The sequence below is a fragment of the Passer montanus genome, unplaced genomic scaffold (assembly GCF_014805655.1).
Source record: "Passer montanus isolate IOZ18808 unplaced genomic scaffold, ASM1480565v1 scaffold34, whole genome shotgun sequence".
In the NCBI taxonomy this organism is placed as follows: Eukaryota; Metazoa; Chordata; class Aves; order Passeriformes; family Passeridae; genus Passer; species Passer montanus.
Genome location: NW_024368152.1, coordinates 4,884,816 through 4,897,873, shown reverse-complemented (window position 1 = coordinate 4,897,873; position 13,058 = coordinate 4,884,816).

Genomic DNA, 13,058 nt, shown 5'->3' with positions numbered 1-13,058 from the left:
CTTGTTAAAATCTGTTTGAAACTTTCACCAGTCCTCCAACATACTTGCAATCCCTATTGTTGTCAATAATGTTTTCTTCTATCTATCATCTAGACTGTTAAGAGAAATGCTTAAAGACTAGAAGAAGACTGGATCCTGGCCAGACCCTCTGAAGCATCTTTCTATTTGACAGTGAAACATTGGTCCTCTGTGGGTACAGTTATCTAATTTCTGTTTTCAGATTTCATTGTGACTTGCTGAAGTCAAGATGAATGACAATCACTCCTCTTCTTCTAAAAAGGCCTTTCAGCCACAACACAGGAAGAAACTGGATTGTTTTGTCAGTTCATTCTTAACAAATTCATATTGATTGCCACTTATGTCTGTGTTATCATATAGCTGCACACAATTTCCTCATTCAGATATGTTCTTGAGTATGAGGTTCAGTTTGACTTGTCTGTGATTTCTCAGCTCCTCTTTCCCACTGTTCTAAGCATGAACATGAGACATCACAGAGCTGTTATCAGTAAGTTCATTTAAGTTCGACTATTTTTTAATATATTTTCACTGATACTTGTCAGGCCAATTAAATTTGAAAAATGTAAATAATAATCTGTGTTCTTATTTGAGCTCTGACTGTTGCTGCTGTTAATTCAGCTTGACACCGATAGATCTCGTTCATATAAACTAGTGCAGGAAAAGCTCTCTGGCTCTCTCTGCATCTTCTCTATATTCTCTCTGAACCATTGGCTAATGTAGTCTTTCTAGTTGTAGAATTTGATTTATTTGTTCACAGCTTACTGACTAGATACTTTGTGTTTAATAGCTTGCATAATTATTGTGGTTGCTTGAACTTGGAATTATATGGAAATTTCTGGAGAAGGATATTTGGCCCTTTCCTAAGAGCATGCTTAGGAGGGACATGTTTCTGGAAGGTAGACTGTGGCATCGTGATTTTGAAACAGGTCAAATGAGGAGAGAGAAGCTTAGGAGACAGGCAGATGATAGGCACAGGGGTCAAAAGGAGGCTGGAGTATTCGTACATCTAGGAAGGGCAAAGTGTTTGCTGGATTCAAACAAGACAGAAGAGGAAAAATGTAAAGATGTGGTAGGGAGAAAGGAACTTAATTTTCAAAGCTTTTTCGTATCTGTCTCATTTGACCAGTCTGAGACTTTTCTCTTAAAAAAAGAAATATTCTGTTCTACTTAATGTTTAGATAATTCAAGTTCTTTGGTGTTTTGGAGCACTCACTTTAAGGGCAGGCTATTGGCAGATTGGCTTCAGAAGTTTGCCTGACCTGATCTCTGCTCAGCTGTGATCAAAGGGTTCCTTTGTTTCCTATAGTCATGTTCTCTGTCTTGACCTCTTTGCTTGTGCTCCAGCTGTTTGTGCCATTCTTTTATGCTCTTCTTTAGTGATCTGACCTAGTTGGTAAGCTCCTTTCCCATGTTTGAGGTCAATGAGGAAGTCATGACTTAGCAAGGCTAATCTCTTACAACACTTCTGTCCTTTTACATGGAAATAGGGAGAATTTTTGTCCTCAGTTATTAGCTCTCTCTCATGCCATCAACTCTATTTTTTTTTGTGCATTGAGAATGGCATTAATGCCTGATATCAAGAATGAAAGGTCAGATATGTCCATAGGGTTCAGTCCCAACTTTCTGTAGGACAGAGTACTTGCTCTTAAACTCATGGCTTCTGCTTGTTACATTGCCTGGCTTTCACATAGTAGTAGCAACCAGCTTCTTCCCTGTGAGTTGTTGGGTTAATCTTTGTGGCTGGGTGGTGTTCTGTATAGCTGTTCAAGTGACTTGTTGTAGTGACTTTTGTGTCCTTTGGCATCTCCTCATTATTGATATACCTCTGACTTGTTTTTAGCTCTCCTTCTTGCTTTATACCAACAGGTATCATCAAATCAAATATCTTCTTCCCAGCCTTTACTGGAGCACAAATGTAGATGTCTCTTCATTCAAGTACAGCTTAGAACTATGGGCAAGATATTGATATTCCTACCCGATCATGGCTCACAGCTGCAAGTAGACACAGAACAAACAGAGAGCTAGAGTGGTCACCGCTCCCCTGTGTATTATGGCATTTAATGACCTCCATATTTCCCCTTTAGGCATGCTTCCATTTATTGCTCAAACACATCACACTATGGAAGCTCTTAATAAGGTAGTGTTAGCTGCAAACTGATGAATTTCCCATTTTCTTCTCCAAAAATGTAGTGAGGTATACCAAATTTTACCTGTGGATATTTTCAAGAAGAATTTGAAAAAGAAGGTCTGACTGTATCAGTGAAGAAGGACATAGAAGACTTTTACTTAAAATTATGTGTAATTGGGCTATTATCTTATAAATGTTCATGTATGATCTTGGAGGAGAGCTTTCAAGCATAAAAGAATATATTTAGACCTACAACTGGATTATGTGATAAGGAACTTCACCTTAATTACTACAAGACACTCAAACAACACTTAAAGGGCTTTTACTGTGCAAACTCTTTTCTTTTTGAAAATACGTTGGTTTCACTGTTGTGATGAATATTATTTGGTAAACTACCAGAAATTTAGAGCTTAATCAAGGTAATCTAAAGCAATTTTAGAAAAATAAGATAGGATATTCTGCTGCTGTAATTTAATTTCTTGTAATATGTTTATTTTAGTAATGTAATTAATTGCAGGAGGATGTTGAAATGGGTCAGAAGTATGTTACTTTTTTTGTAGGAGTACTAGGAACATTGGCACTGGATAAATTCTTTTCCTTATGTCCAGACACAAGCAACTAAAACATGTATTTATAAGGTATAGATTTCATATGCTGTTCTCTGAATGACTGATGCTAGGTCATGTCCAGAACAAAATATTTAATTAGATGAACATTATTTCTTGTCTCTAACGTAAGTCTGTATATTTTGTTTGGTATTTCCATGAATGTGTAGAGCAATCAGTAATTATAAGTGTTGTCCCAATGTAAAATTTTACACAAATTTGTTTTTCTGGCTGTTCTTTTTCTTTTATAAAATATAGCAGTTGATATGAAATCCAAAGGAAATTAGCAGAGGTGAACAGAAGTCAGAAAAGTTGAACATTTTCCTGGTAAAATGTTATGTGACCATAAAAATGATGGATTTCATTATTTTTTTTTCAGTGTAGTAACAGTACTAATTGTAGTTTGCCATCAGTGCTAGGCTAGGATTTTGAATTTAGCCTGTGGCAGTGTAACAAGAACTTATGCCAACTTGCAGAGCTGTGCAGCTGATGAAAATCTCCACTCTAAGAAGAGCCTTTAAATGTGTGAATGCAAAACTCCAGCTCTGTTGATCTTTGAAAAACATTGAAGCAGTTTCTACTCTGTGTGCCAGTATAAACCTCAAACTATTTCAGTGATGACTGTTAAATAGTTTTCATGAATGCACTTTAAATAGCGAGGGTTTTTTTTTCATATAAATGGGCCTGGATCTGTGGGCAGGGAGGGGCTAAGAAAGTTAAAAAGTCCTTTTAGCATCAGGCAGCCTGGCATACTGCTTTTATCTTGGGGCTGGATCTGTCCCTGTGTGACAGTAACTCATGTAGCATGACTGTAGTGAAGCAGATTATATAACAACACCAAAATAAGAGGATTTTCATTTATGTTGGTAGATGCAGAGATTTCTGCAACACCTACACTGCCTTTGTTATTTTTTTAAAAGCACAAAAGTAAATTAAGAAACAAAACTAACTGATTTGTTTTTTTCCTGAAGCTTCAACCTGTAATTTGCTTACGAGCATGTTCGAAGTCCATTCTAAACCCCTCTAATTCAGTTTTCCATTAAATTGTTGAGATAAAACAGTTCAGTGGTAATATAACTGATAAACATAATGCACCTAGCATATCTCTGATGTAATTCTTCTGAGGAAAACTGAAATTAACTAAAACAAGAACTAATAGTCTAAGGGGATATTGAAGGTGCACTTGGAGTTGCCTCTATTAATATCTTTGGTGAATTTAACCCCGAAAATTATTTTCAGGGCAGATAAGAAAGATGTGCGTGTTGTAGCTTGAATAGTTTGGATTTGTAACACACACACAGTTAACACTTCACAAGTTAAACCTGCAGCAGCCATGTTTCTTCTTTCTACCTCTAAATAATGACTGGTTATAGCTCTTGGGTGGGGCTTATGTTTCTCTGCCTCCTTCAGAGCTGTGTAAAGGAGAGGGGTGGAGACCCTTATTCCAGTGACCAGTTACTGATTCCTCCCTGCCCAGTGACTTACAGGATTTCTGTCACTGAGTTTGGTCTGTCTAGAAGCCAGACTTCTGGACTGAAGTAGTTTTCCCTTCCTTCTGTAGTCATTGGAGTCTCTGTCCAGGGCCAGCTTAACAGAGAAAGTCATTCCACTTATCTCAGGATGTTGATGAATTGCCCTGTGAAAGTATTTATTCATAGAGGAAATTTAGGCAATGATCTCAGCCCATTAAAAAGGGATGAAAATATTCTTACTGTAATGGGAAGCTGTTAGTAATCAAGGACTAGCCCCACCTGCCTCTATGCGTTGCTCCAGTATTGCTATGCCTATTTCTCATAAATTATTTTAAATGGCACCTGACTCTAGATCAGAAAGCAGCACTTTGATAAGACTTAAGTATTGTAACTAGAACTGCATTCCTGTTTGGAGGCCTCAGTCTTTGGTGCCTATGCTCCCCAGAAGGGAAGCTCTAGAGATCATCTAGCTTAATCTGCCCAGAGCAGATCCAACTTTAAAGGTAGACGAGATTGATTAGGACCAGTGGCATGTAGAACATCTCTAAAATGAGACAGAGAGGTTGTAATGTGTGGGATGTACAAGTCAGCAATCCCAATCTTCATTCTTTTCTCATCCTTTTTTCTTCCCATCCACAGTAAATCCGCTTCTTCAGAGTTCCCATTTTGGAATTACCCTCTGAGCTGATTGCAAACTGCCAAAGGATATGATTTCAGTAGCCTAATCAGGTGCTACACCCTTGGAGTATTATCTAGCAGTGTTTGAGGGATGCCCTCCAAAGGCACTGCCAGCCAAGTATGCTTTGCTTTCTTGTGAAATAATGCTTTTCATTATTTTTAATTTCATTTTGAATTTAAACAGTTCTACAACACGTGTAGATGTGCTGAGTGTAAGTTTTCTCTATTTAGTTTCTGTTTCCAAAGCAGGTTGTTATTTTGGAGATCAATGGCAGGCATTTGGATGAAGCCAAAAGTGATACTTTGTATGTGTCCATTGGATACCGCAGACGGCAAATAACAGAGAACTTATATTTTGAATGTGTTCCTTCAGCCTATGTTGCTTTAGTGTTTAAGAGGCAATGCTTTAGTTTCAGCTAAATCTGGGGATACAAATATGCTTTCTACAAAGCTGAGAAATTACACAGAATCATTCTTTTGTCATCTCCAGGGGAAAGTCAAAGGCTGTTTCTTGCTATGTGGTCTTATGGTTTACAGGTATTACTAGTGGGTTTGTTGGTGGCATTTCATGGCTTACCTTGCAATTTTGGCAAATTTGGTTCAAGGCGGTTTTTTGTATTAACCTCAGTCAATTCCAAACCCAGACATTTGGTTGTTTTGATAGTAGTAGAATTCCTGACTTTCATTCTGTTTTTGAGAACTGTGGATTCTCAAGCACTACAGACCCTTCTAAGAGTCCTAAGAACTTTGTGCTTCTCAGGATTAAATTTTGGAAAGTTGTCTACTGTGATGATTTTTTCCCCCTGGATATTAAGGCTACTCTATTCTGCCTCTGCTATGAAACATTATAAATTGCTTTTGTATGACTTGTGTTTCCCACTGAGTTTTAGATACTTTGGATGTAAGAACAGCCCTGTAAAGATGAAGCTTTCCTAAGAATTTTCATTTCTATTAAAGCTTACAATGTTAATATTTTTAGCAAAGCTTTCAACTTCTGTTACAGAAGGTGTGCTTTCCTAACTAGATGAGGCATGTTACCTCTCTGTGGGAATCCTTCTCTTGTCATAGCCAAAACCTGGCAGTTTAAAAATCTTCTATTTGGACTTTATTACTTTCAGCAGAACCTTTCAGTGCAAAACCCCAGATGTTTTAATGCATTAAAAAAAGACACTCCATTGCATACACCTCGCCAAATCAATTATTGGGTGAAATGTTTGTGGTGAAGCAGCAGTTAATGGAAGAGTGGCAGATGTCAGACACAGAAGTGTCCATTTCACTATGGTGCTCCATGGTCTGTTGTGACAGCTAAATGAAGCAGCTCAACAGCTGTCAGCATGTTAATGTTTTGGATCAAATAAACACGCTTGGAAGAACTTTCCTCTGATTTTTAAGACTTAATGACTTTGAAAGCAGTCGTGCTTCTTTGCAGATGAAGTTTGAAGTGTTTTGTAAGTGAGGCCAGATGCAATGAGGAATAACATTGGACTGCAGGCTACACTAGTGTGTTTTGATATCATTGGAGCTGTGTAACTGAACGACAGTGGGGCTTAGAAATTCCTACTCAGTCTAAACATCAGAATTAAATCAAGGTTGCAGTAAGGTAGGTAGTTTTCTTCCTTGCTTTACTAACCTTGGAGAGAAACTATAGAGAAATAAGCATGAGGCAAGCTTTTAACTTTTGAAGAGCGTGGAGACAAATCAGTCAAAAAAGCTGGATACATATAAACATAAAGCAAATATAACATCTGTTTATTTCAGTCAAATACAGTGCAGAAGGCTCAAGGATCAATGTATGATCATTTAAATATATTTGTTTGGGGTTTTTGTAATTAGTTTATAACATAGTCAGCTGATTCTTCATGGAAGTTTCTGCTGTGCCTGAGGGTTTTCTTGATTGCCTTTCTGACCTCAATTGTTTTGGAATTGCAGTGCCTGATAGAGGTGTAATATATGGACAGATCCTGCTGCATGTAGCTGTCATGTTCCTTTTCATTTCAAGATTTGTTTTCAAGTAGCTTATCCACTTCATAGGATCTCAGAGGACATCTGTTATTGTAATTTAAAAAATACAGCTGGTGGGATTCTCTTTGCCATGATACTTTTCATGGTTGACTGTCAGAGTAAGTAGAGGCATAGCTTTCAGCACCAAGGCTGCTGAAGAACTATGAAGCTAATTTATCTCATTGATTTATTCTCTTTTTCTTGAGTTCTGCTGCTTTTTTTCTTCAAGTGTCTTCTTCTGACTGTGGTTTATTGGCCTGTGTAACAAAACAAGAAACACACAGAAAGCCAAAGTTCTAGATAGTTCATTCAGGCTTGAAGGAATGAGTGAAGATTTAGTATCATCAGTGTCTTAAAAATTAGGAAGAATCGTTTGTGATGGCATCTGAGGTAACCACAAGAGTGCTTCATCTTCAACTGTTTCTATAGATGGAGCAACAATCACTTATTTCCTGACATTCCCCGTCATTCCCAGTCTCTAACCTTTAAAGAGTGCAAGCATAAGCAATTATTGAATATCTTATCTTTATGCTCTGTCATTTGTCAGCAAATCAGAGTGGAAGCTTAATGAGTTCCTCACTTGAAGAATGCACCAGGGCTATGGAACATGAGAGAAGGAGTTTGCCTGGGAGCTCTGCCAAAAAACCCCCTTTTTCTCCATTAACCCTGGGAGTTTTAGCTTTCATAAAGAAAAGTGAAACCAGCAACAGTTAGATATTAACTCACTCTTCTAATATTTTTTTTAAATGCCAATGTGTGTATAACAAGCAATTATTAATGATCATTGTAATGCTAAATATTAAAAACATTTGTATTAAGTAAGTGAATGTAAAATGTAATTCTGTTAAAAAATGAAGGTTGCTGCAACTTAAGCATAGAAATTTTCAGACTTTTGTTGCTTGGGTTTTTCATTTAGTCACTGTTTCAGGAATCATGGTGTTTAAATTCTGTGGCGGTCACCCCACATGAGGGATCAGAAGAGAGGTCTTGATAGCCATTGCTTCAGAGCCCCATGGCAATGGGTCTGGCAGACTTTTTTTATTAAGTCTTCTACAGGGGAAAGGTCTTTGCTTTTCTCTATACTCCTTTTCTTTCTGGAATTATTGCAGTACTGTTATCAGTTAGCAGACAGGCCACCATGCCTTGCTTGGTGAGCTTCCAGTGTACCTTTCTCTTTTGCTCTGTTTCTCAGGCCAGAGATGCTTCTTCCAGTTCTCACAAATCTGTCCTTTTTTCTTTGGTCTGACCAGGTGCATCTGTGGTGTTTTGGTGTGGATTTTATTACATTATAACACTGTTTTGGTATGGAGTCTGGTTTGTGGATTTTATTACATTTTCTTAGCAAGCTTGGACAATCATAGCCTTAACAGTAATTGTAAAATATGTAGAGAACTAGAACATCTGAAAATCACATCCTTAATTCATGGTTATGACTGTCAAATTCTGAACTGGTTTTTATGCCATAATAAAGTACATGCCATTAGTTGTTTTTGGTCTTGAAAACAGCTCTAATCACAGTAATTTTTTTACTAACTCCACTTTCATGCTCACCCTCAAATTCTCATATAAGAGCCTTAGCACATAGAAATTATAATTTCCATTTTTGAAACCTCTAAAAATTTACAGCTGCCCTTTTCAACTCAGTAGGAAATTTTCCCCTAGAAAATATTTTGTTACCTTTACTTTTCACCCGTATGGCAAATGAATGTTTTAATCACAGTTTTTGTAGGGATTGAGTCTTTTTCAGGTTTTGATTTCTAACTTGAAATTGTGTAAATAAAATAAGCATAATCTCCATGTCAATAGAAAGCAAGGAGAGTTATAAAGCAAGATTCTACACGTGAAGCTTTGCAACAATAGAATAAAAGGTGGAATAATGAACTGTATTTGTATCTAATTACATAAATAATGCATTTGTGTAATTGTCTAGTAGGGGCATGCTAATGAACAAATTACTTTTAATTGTAGGTTGCTTGATTGTTTCAGAAATATAATTGATTGTAATCAAGAATCAATTAAATGCTGGTAGTAATTGTATTTATCAAATTTAATATATTATAGTTTAGAAACATTTTCAAAAAAGGAAGTATTAAAGGACTATGCTGGTGTTATGTGTTCATACCATTGGGTTGATGGGCTGGCGCTTGCTATAACAGTGCACAACAAAAAAGAAATGTGTATTTTCTTCTCATCTTTCTTTCTGATCCTATCTCATCTGTGAGGATAAACAAGGGTTTAGACTTGCTCAGTATTCATGACTCTTAGCTTGCTGTGTGAAGTGGGCTTTTATAGAAACCAAGAGCCCCCATGTGAGACTCTTTAGTGGTGTGATGCTTTGCAGTCGTGACCAGATGAGAGCAGTGCTCTGCACAGCAGGGAATCCAGACCTGCCTGCCTTCTCCAGGTGCCCTCGAGAGCAGCCAGCCCTACATCCACTTGCTCTCATGGACTATTTTTGGATTGTAGTGTGTCATGTGGAACTGTTAGCTTTTACTTCCAACTGGTTTATTATTATTTTTGTAAGTAAAACTTTATCTAGTGGTTTCAGTTTGAAGGATCTTTAGGTACATGATTAGGTCTGCCTTCCCATGGCTCTGCTGGCTTTACAAATATGAAAGACAAACAAATTCGGTCAGTATGACCCTAAATGGATAGTGACCAGACCAGGTAGATGAAGAGAGTTCTGTTTTAACATAGACCTCATTTTTCTGTCGTATGCAGATGTTTTGTTAATGCTGAACCATTTTTGGCCTGTACATGGGAGAGTGGATTGTCCATTAACTCCATAAAATACAGACCATATGTGCAATTCTTGTTTCCATGGGTTTCCAGGTCCTTATCAACAACTTCAACCAGATTGTGTGACTGGGAAAACTGAAATCTGCATTAAGGAGTAGGTAAAGCACAGAGCTCCCTTCTAAGGGAAGCTGTCTAAGGACCTCTACTACTGCAGTTCAGGAGAAGCAGCATTTCTTTGACAAGTGTGCAGAACACAAAGATAGTAAATATAGAGAGTGCCATCTACTTACCTTTAAGGGAGAATATATATATATATATTTATATGCAGCATTGTCCAGAATGAGTCAATGAAGTTGTTGATGTGGTGCTCCAAATGGCTTCCTGACCGTAGATGTGTGAATCTAGTTTGGGCTCAACTTTCCTCTTTAGCATCATAAGGGAATCAGTCAAGCTGCCTGATGTAATCTTGGTGTTTCTAAAAACTTGTCCTTGTAACCAAAACCCGAAGACTAATGTGCAAAATTTCAGTGGGAAGGAGGATTATTTTTAAACTATTGTTTTTAATATCAGTTTGGGAAGTATCTAAACACAGTATTTTCTGAAATTTTTAGATCTGGTGTCACTAGAAATGTGATGGAATCTGTATCTTGTCCTTGGATCTTTTGCAGAATGAGCCATGGAGTAGCTGCAGAAGTAGAAGCTGGGTCACCCTTTTTTTTTTTTTTTTGTGTTTTTTTTTTTTTTTGTTTGTTTGTGTTTTTGTTTTTTTTTCCTCAGAAAATTGAATGCTGAGTTTTCATTTTACTACAGAAAAGTGCTCTATCAGGTAATATCTGACTATCACTACAAATTGCTCCTCAGTTCAACAAAGAGCAATTATCAGAATTACTTGTTTTCCTGCCTGTGGGGGCTGTTAGTTCAGTAGTGAGTTTTTGAATTTGAGGATGAAGGGAGTATTTGACCTATTTGTTTTTTCTTTTTGTTCTAGCACTGTTTTCTGAACATAAAGGCGGGGGAAGGTATGGGAAAGAGTGCAGAAAAGGGAATTTTGGTCTTCTCCTTCACCCGAAGAACTGAACTTACTGCTCAGAAAAGGTTATAAAAGATAGAAGCTTAAAAAGACAAATGTTAGGAAATACTCATCTGTGAATAAAGAGCAAAACAAAAAACCTTATTATTTTACTGTGTAAATCTTCAGTGTATCATATCTGGAATACTGGACTCAGCTTTGGTCTCTGTGCTTTGAAAGAGATGTTACATAAACTACAAAAGGGTAATAGAGATGATCAAGAGTTAAGGAGCTGCTACTGTGCTCAACAGGGTCCTAAAAAAAACAAAACATGGAAGGGAGGAAATGGTTACTCAACACTACTCACACTTGAAGAATTGAGAGGCAACCAAATTTAGAAAAATCTTACTGTGCACAGATGAAATTGTGAAACTTGGTCATATATTATGGTCTGAGAGACAAAATAATAGAATTAATGAAGAATTCATGAAGAGTACTTTGGCTGTTAAAAGTTGCCACGGTTGCAAACTTTGGCTTAGAAAGCCCTTTTTCTTCTAACTTGGGGTAATCAACACTATATGGCCAGGAAGGATCACTTTATTCTCATCCCATTTCTTATATTCTCCTCTAATTTTGGCCTACTGAACATAGCAGGAAATAGATTATTAAACCAGGTGGATTTTTATTCCAACCCAAAGCAGCAGGAGCCAGAAGATAAGACCTTGCCTCCTACTCTATGCCTGCAGAGTCATGCCCTGTTTTCTGGCTGCTCTGTTTGTGGCTCAAAGAGATGAATAATTTTTCCATGAGAACCACTGGATGTCATTTGGGATGACTGGTAGTCTCTGCTCAGGGTATCCTTCAAGGAGGGAGGGAGGTGTGCCCAGAGCGAGGTTCCCAGCTCTACTTTGTAACACAGATGCCTAAATTGACTTGGGACTGGGGCGCCAATCTTTCAAATTCCAAAGGCACTTACTAGCTCTATCCCTTAGCTACAAACCGAAGTTCTTCAGTTCATCTATAGATATATCTTGAGGTTGCTTGTCAAAGGATTTCTTCTGGCTTTTCAAACTCAAGTGAACTATTTTGATTATAAGACAATATAACATAAACCTGTCTCTAATCAAGTGAATATGTTGGTATGTACATACACCACATCATTCCTATTAGCTGTTGTAAGAGGAAAATAATGTACAAAAATGGCAAATTTCTACAACTGGAACTCCTCTAGGTGTCCCCAGTTTCTTCCCAGGTATGTGCCGGCCTCTCGCCAGTTCCCACATTTCCATAAAAGCTTTGGTTGTCAAAGTAATTTTCCTTGTTTATAATTTTAACCATGTTATTTGCTCATGTTAAATGTCACCCTTGGTCCATATCAACAAAAAACCTCCAAAGGATTAAGTGACTCTTTCTGTCTTCTTTCTTTCTTGACTTTCTTAAGTAATTCTTTACCATTGAGGGGGTGACACAGCACCCTGACTAAGGAACAATATGTGTAATCTTCAACTACACAAAAAAAACCCACACAAAAAACCAAGAAAACACAACCAAATTACAAAACCAGAGAAAAATGTTCATATACAGTTGGTTAGGAAACCGAGCAATCATGCCAGCTTCCCAAATCAGTTGCCAGTTATATTCTGTAATCTCTTTGCTTCCTATAAGAATTCTTGTAATTCACTTTGTTAACAGGGTTTCTTCTCTGGTCTTAATAGTCACATTTAATTTCTGGGTTTGTTCTTTCAAATTTTTATCCTGCTGGTATGCAAGCTAGTGTGAGAATGTCTGTAAAGGATGGTTTCACTCAAGGAAGCTGGCTGGAAGGGCACTCATGTCCTGATGCAGGTGAGTCTTGTGATCCTACACCTGAAGATGGGAATGTTGTACTGATATCCTTTTGGGTTATTTAATTTAATTAAGTGACTTAATTTTTAAGTCATAGTGCAGGTTTAGTGGGAAAAAATGTTATTTAGCAGTTAATTGTGTGATTGAAATAATTTGCACGAGTGGTAGCTGGATTAAAAATCTCACTCCGTGCAGTGCTACAGTGCTACACCCCTTGTCCAGGAGGTCACACTTTGGCAAACACAGAGTTCATGTATTTCTTTCAGGGATAATACTGTCAACTCCAATTTACAATAGCCTGGTTTAATGCAGAGCTTACCAATAATTTGTAGTGATCAGAAGATCAATGAGATTTAGTGTTCATGTTCTGAATAAACAAGTAAGGTTTGAGTGGCCTCCTGGGGCTTCCTTTCTTGTCTTTGGCTGCAACAGTTCAGAGTCCTGAACCTTGAAACTGTAAGTAATATATGTTATTACTTACAGATATAATGTTAATTTTAGAATATATAAACGTGAACACTTTGTTTTTTTGCAGACACAAACTTGTGAAAGTTAAATCAGGG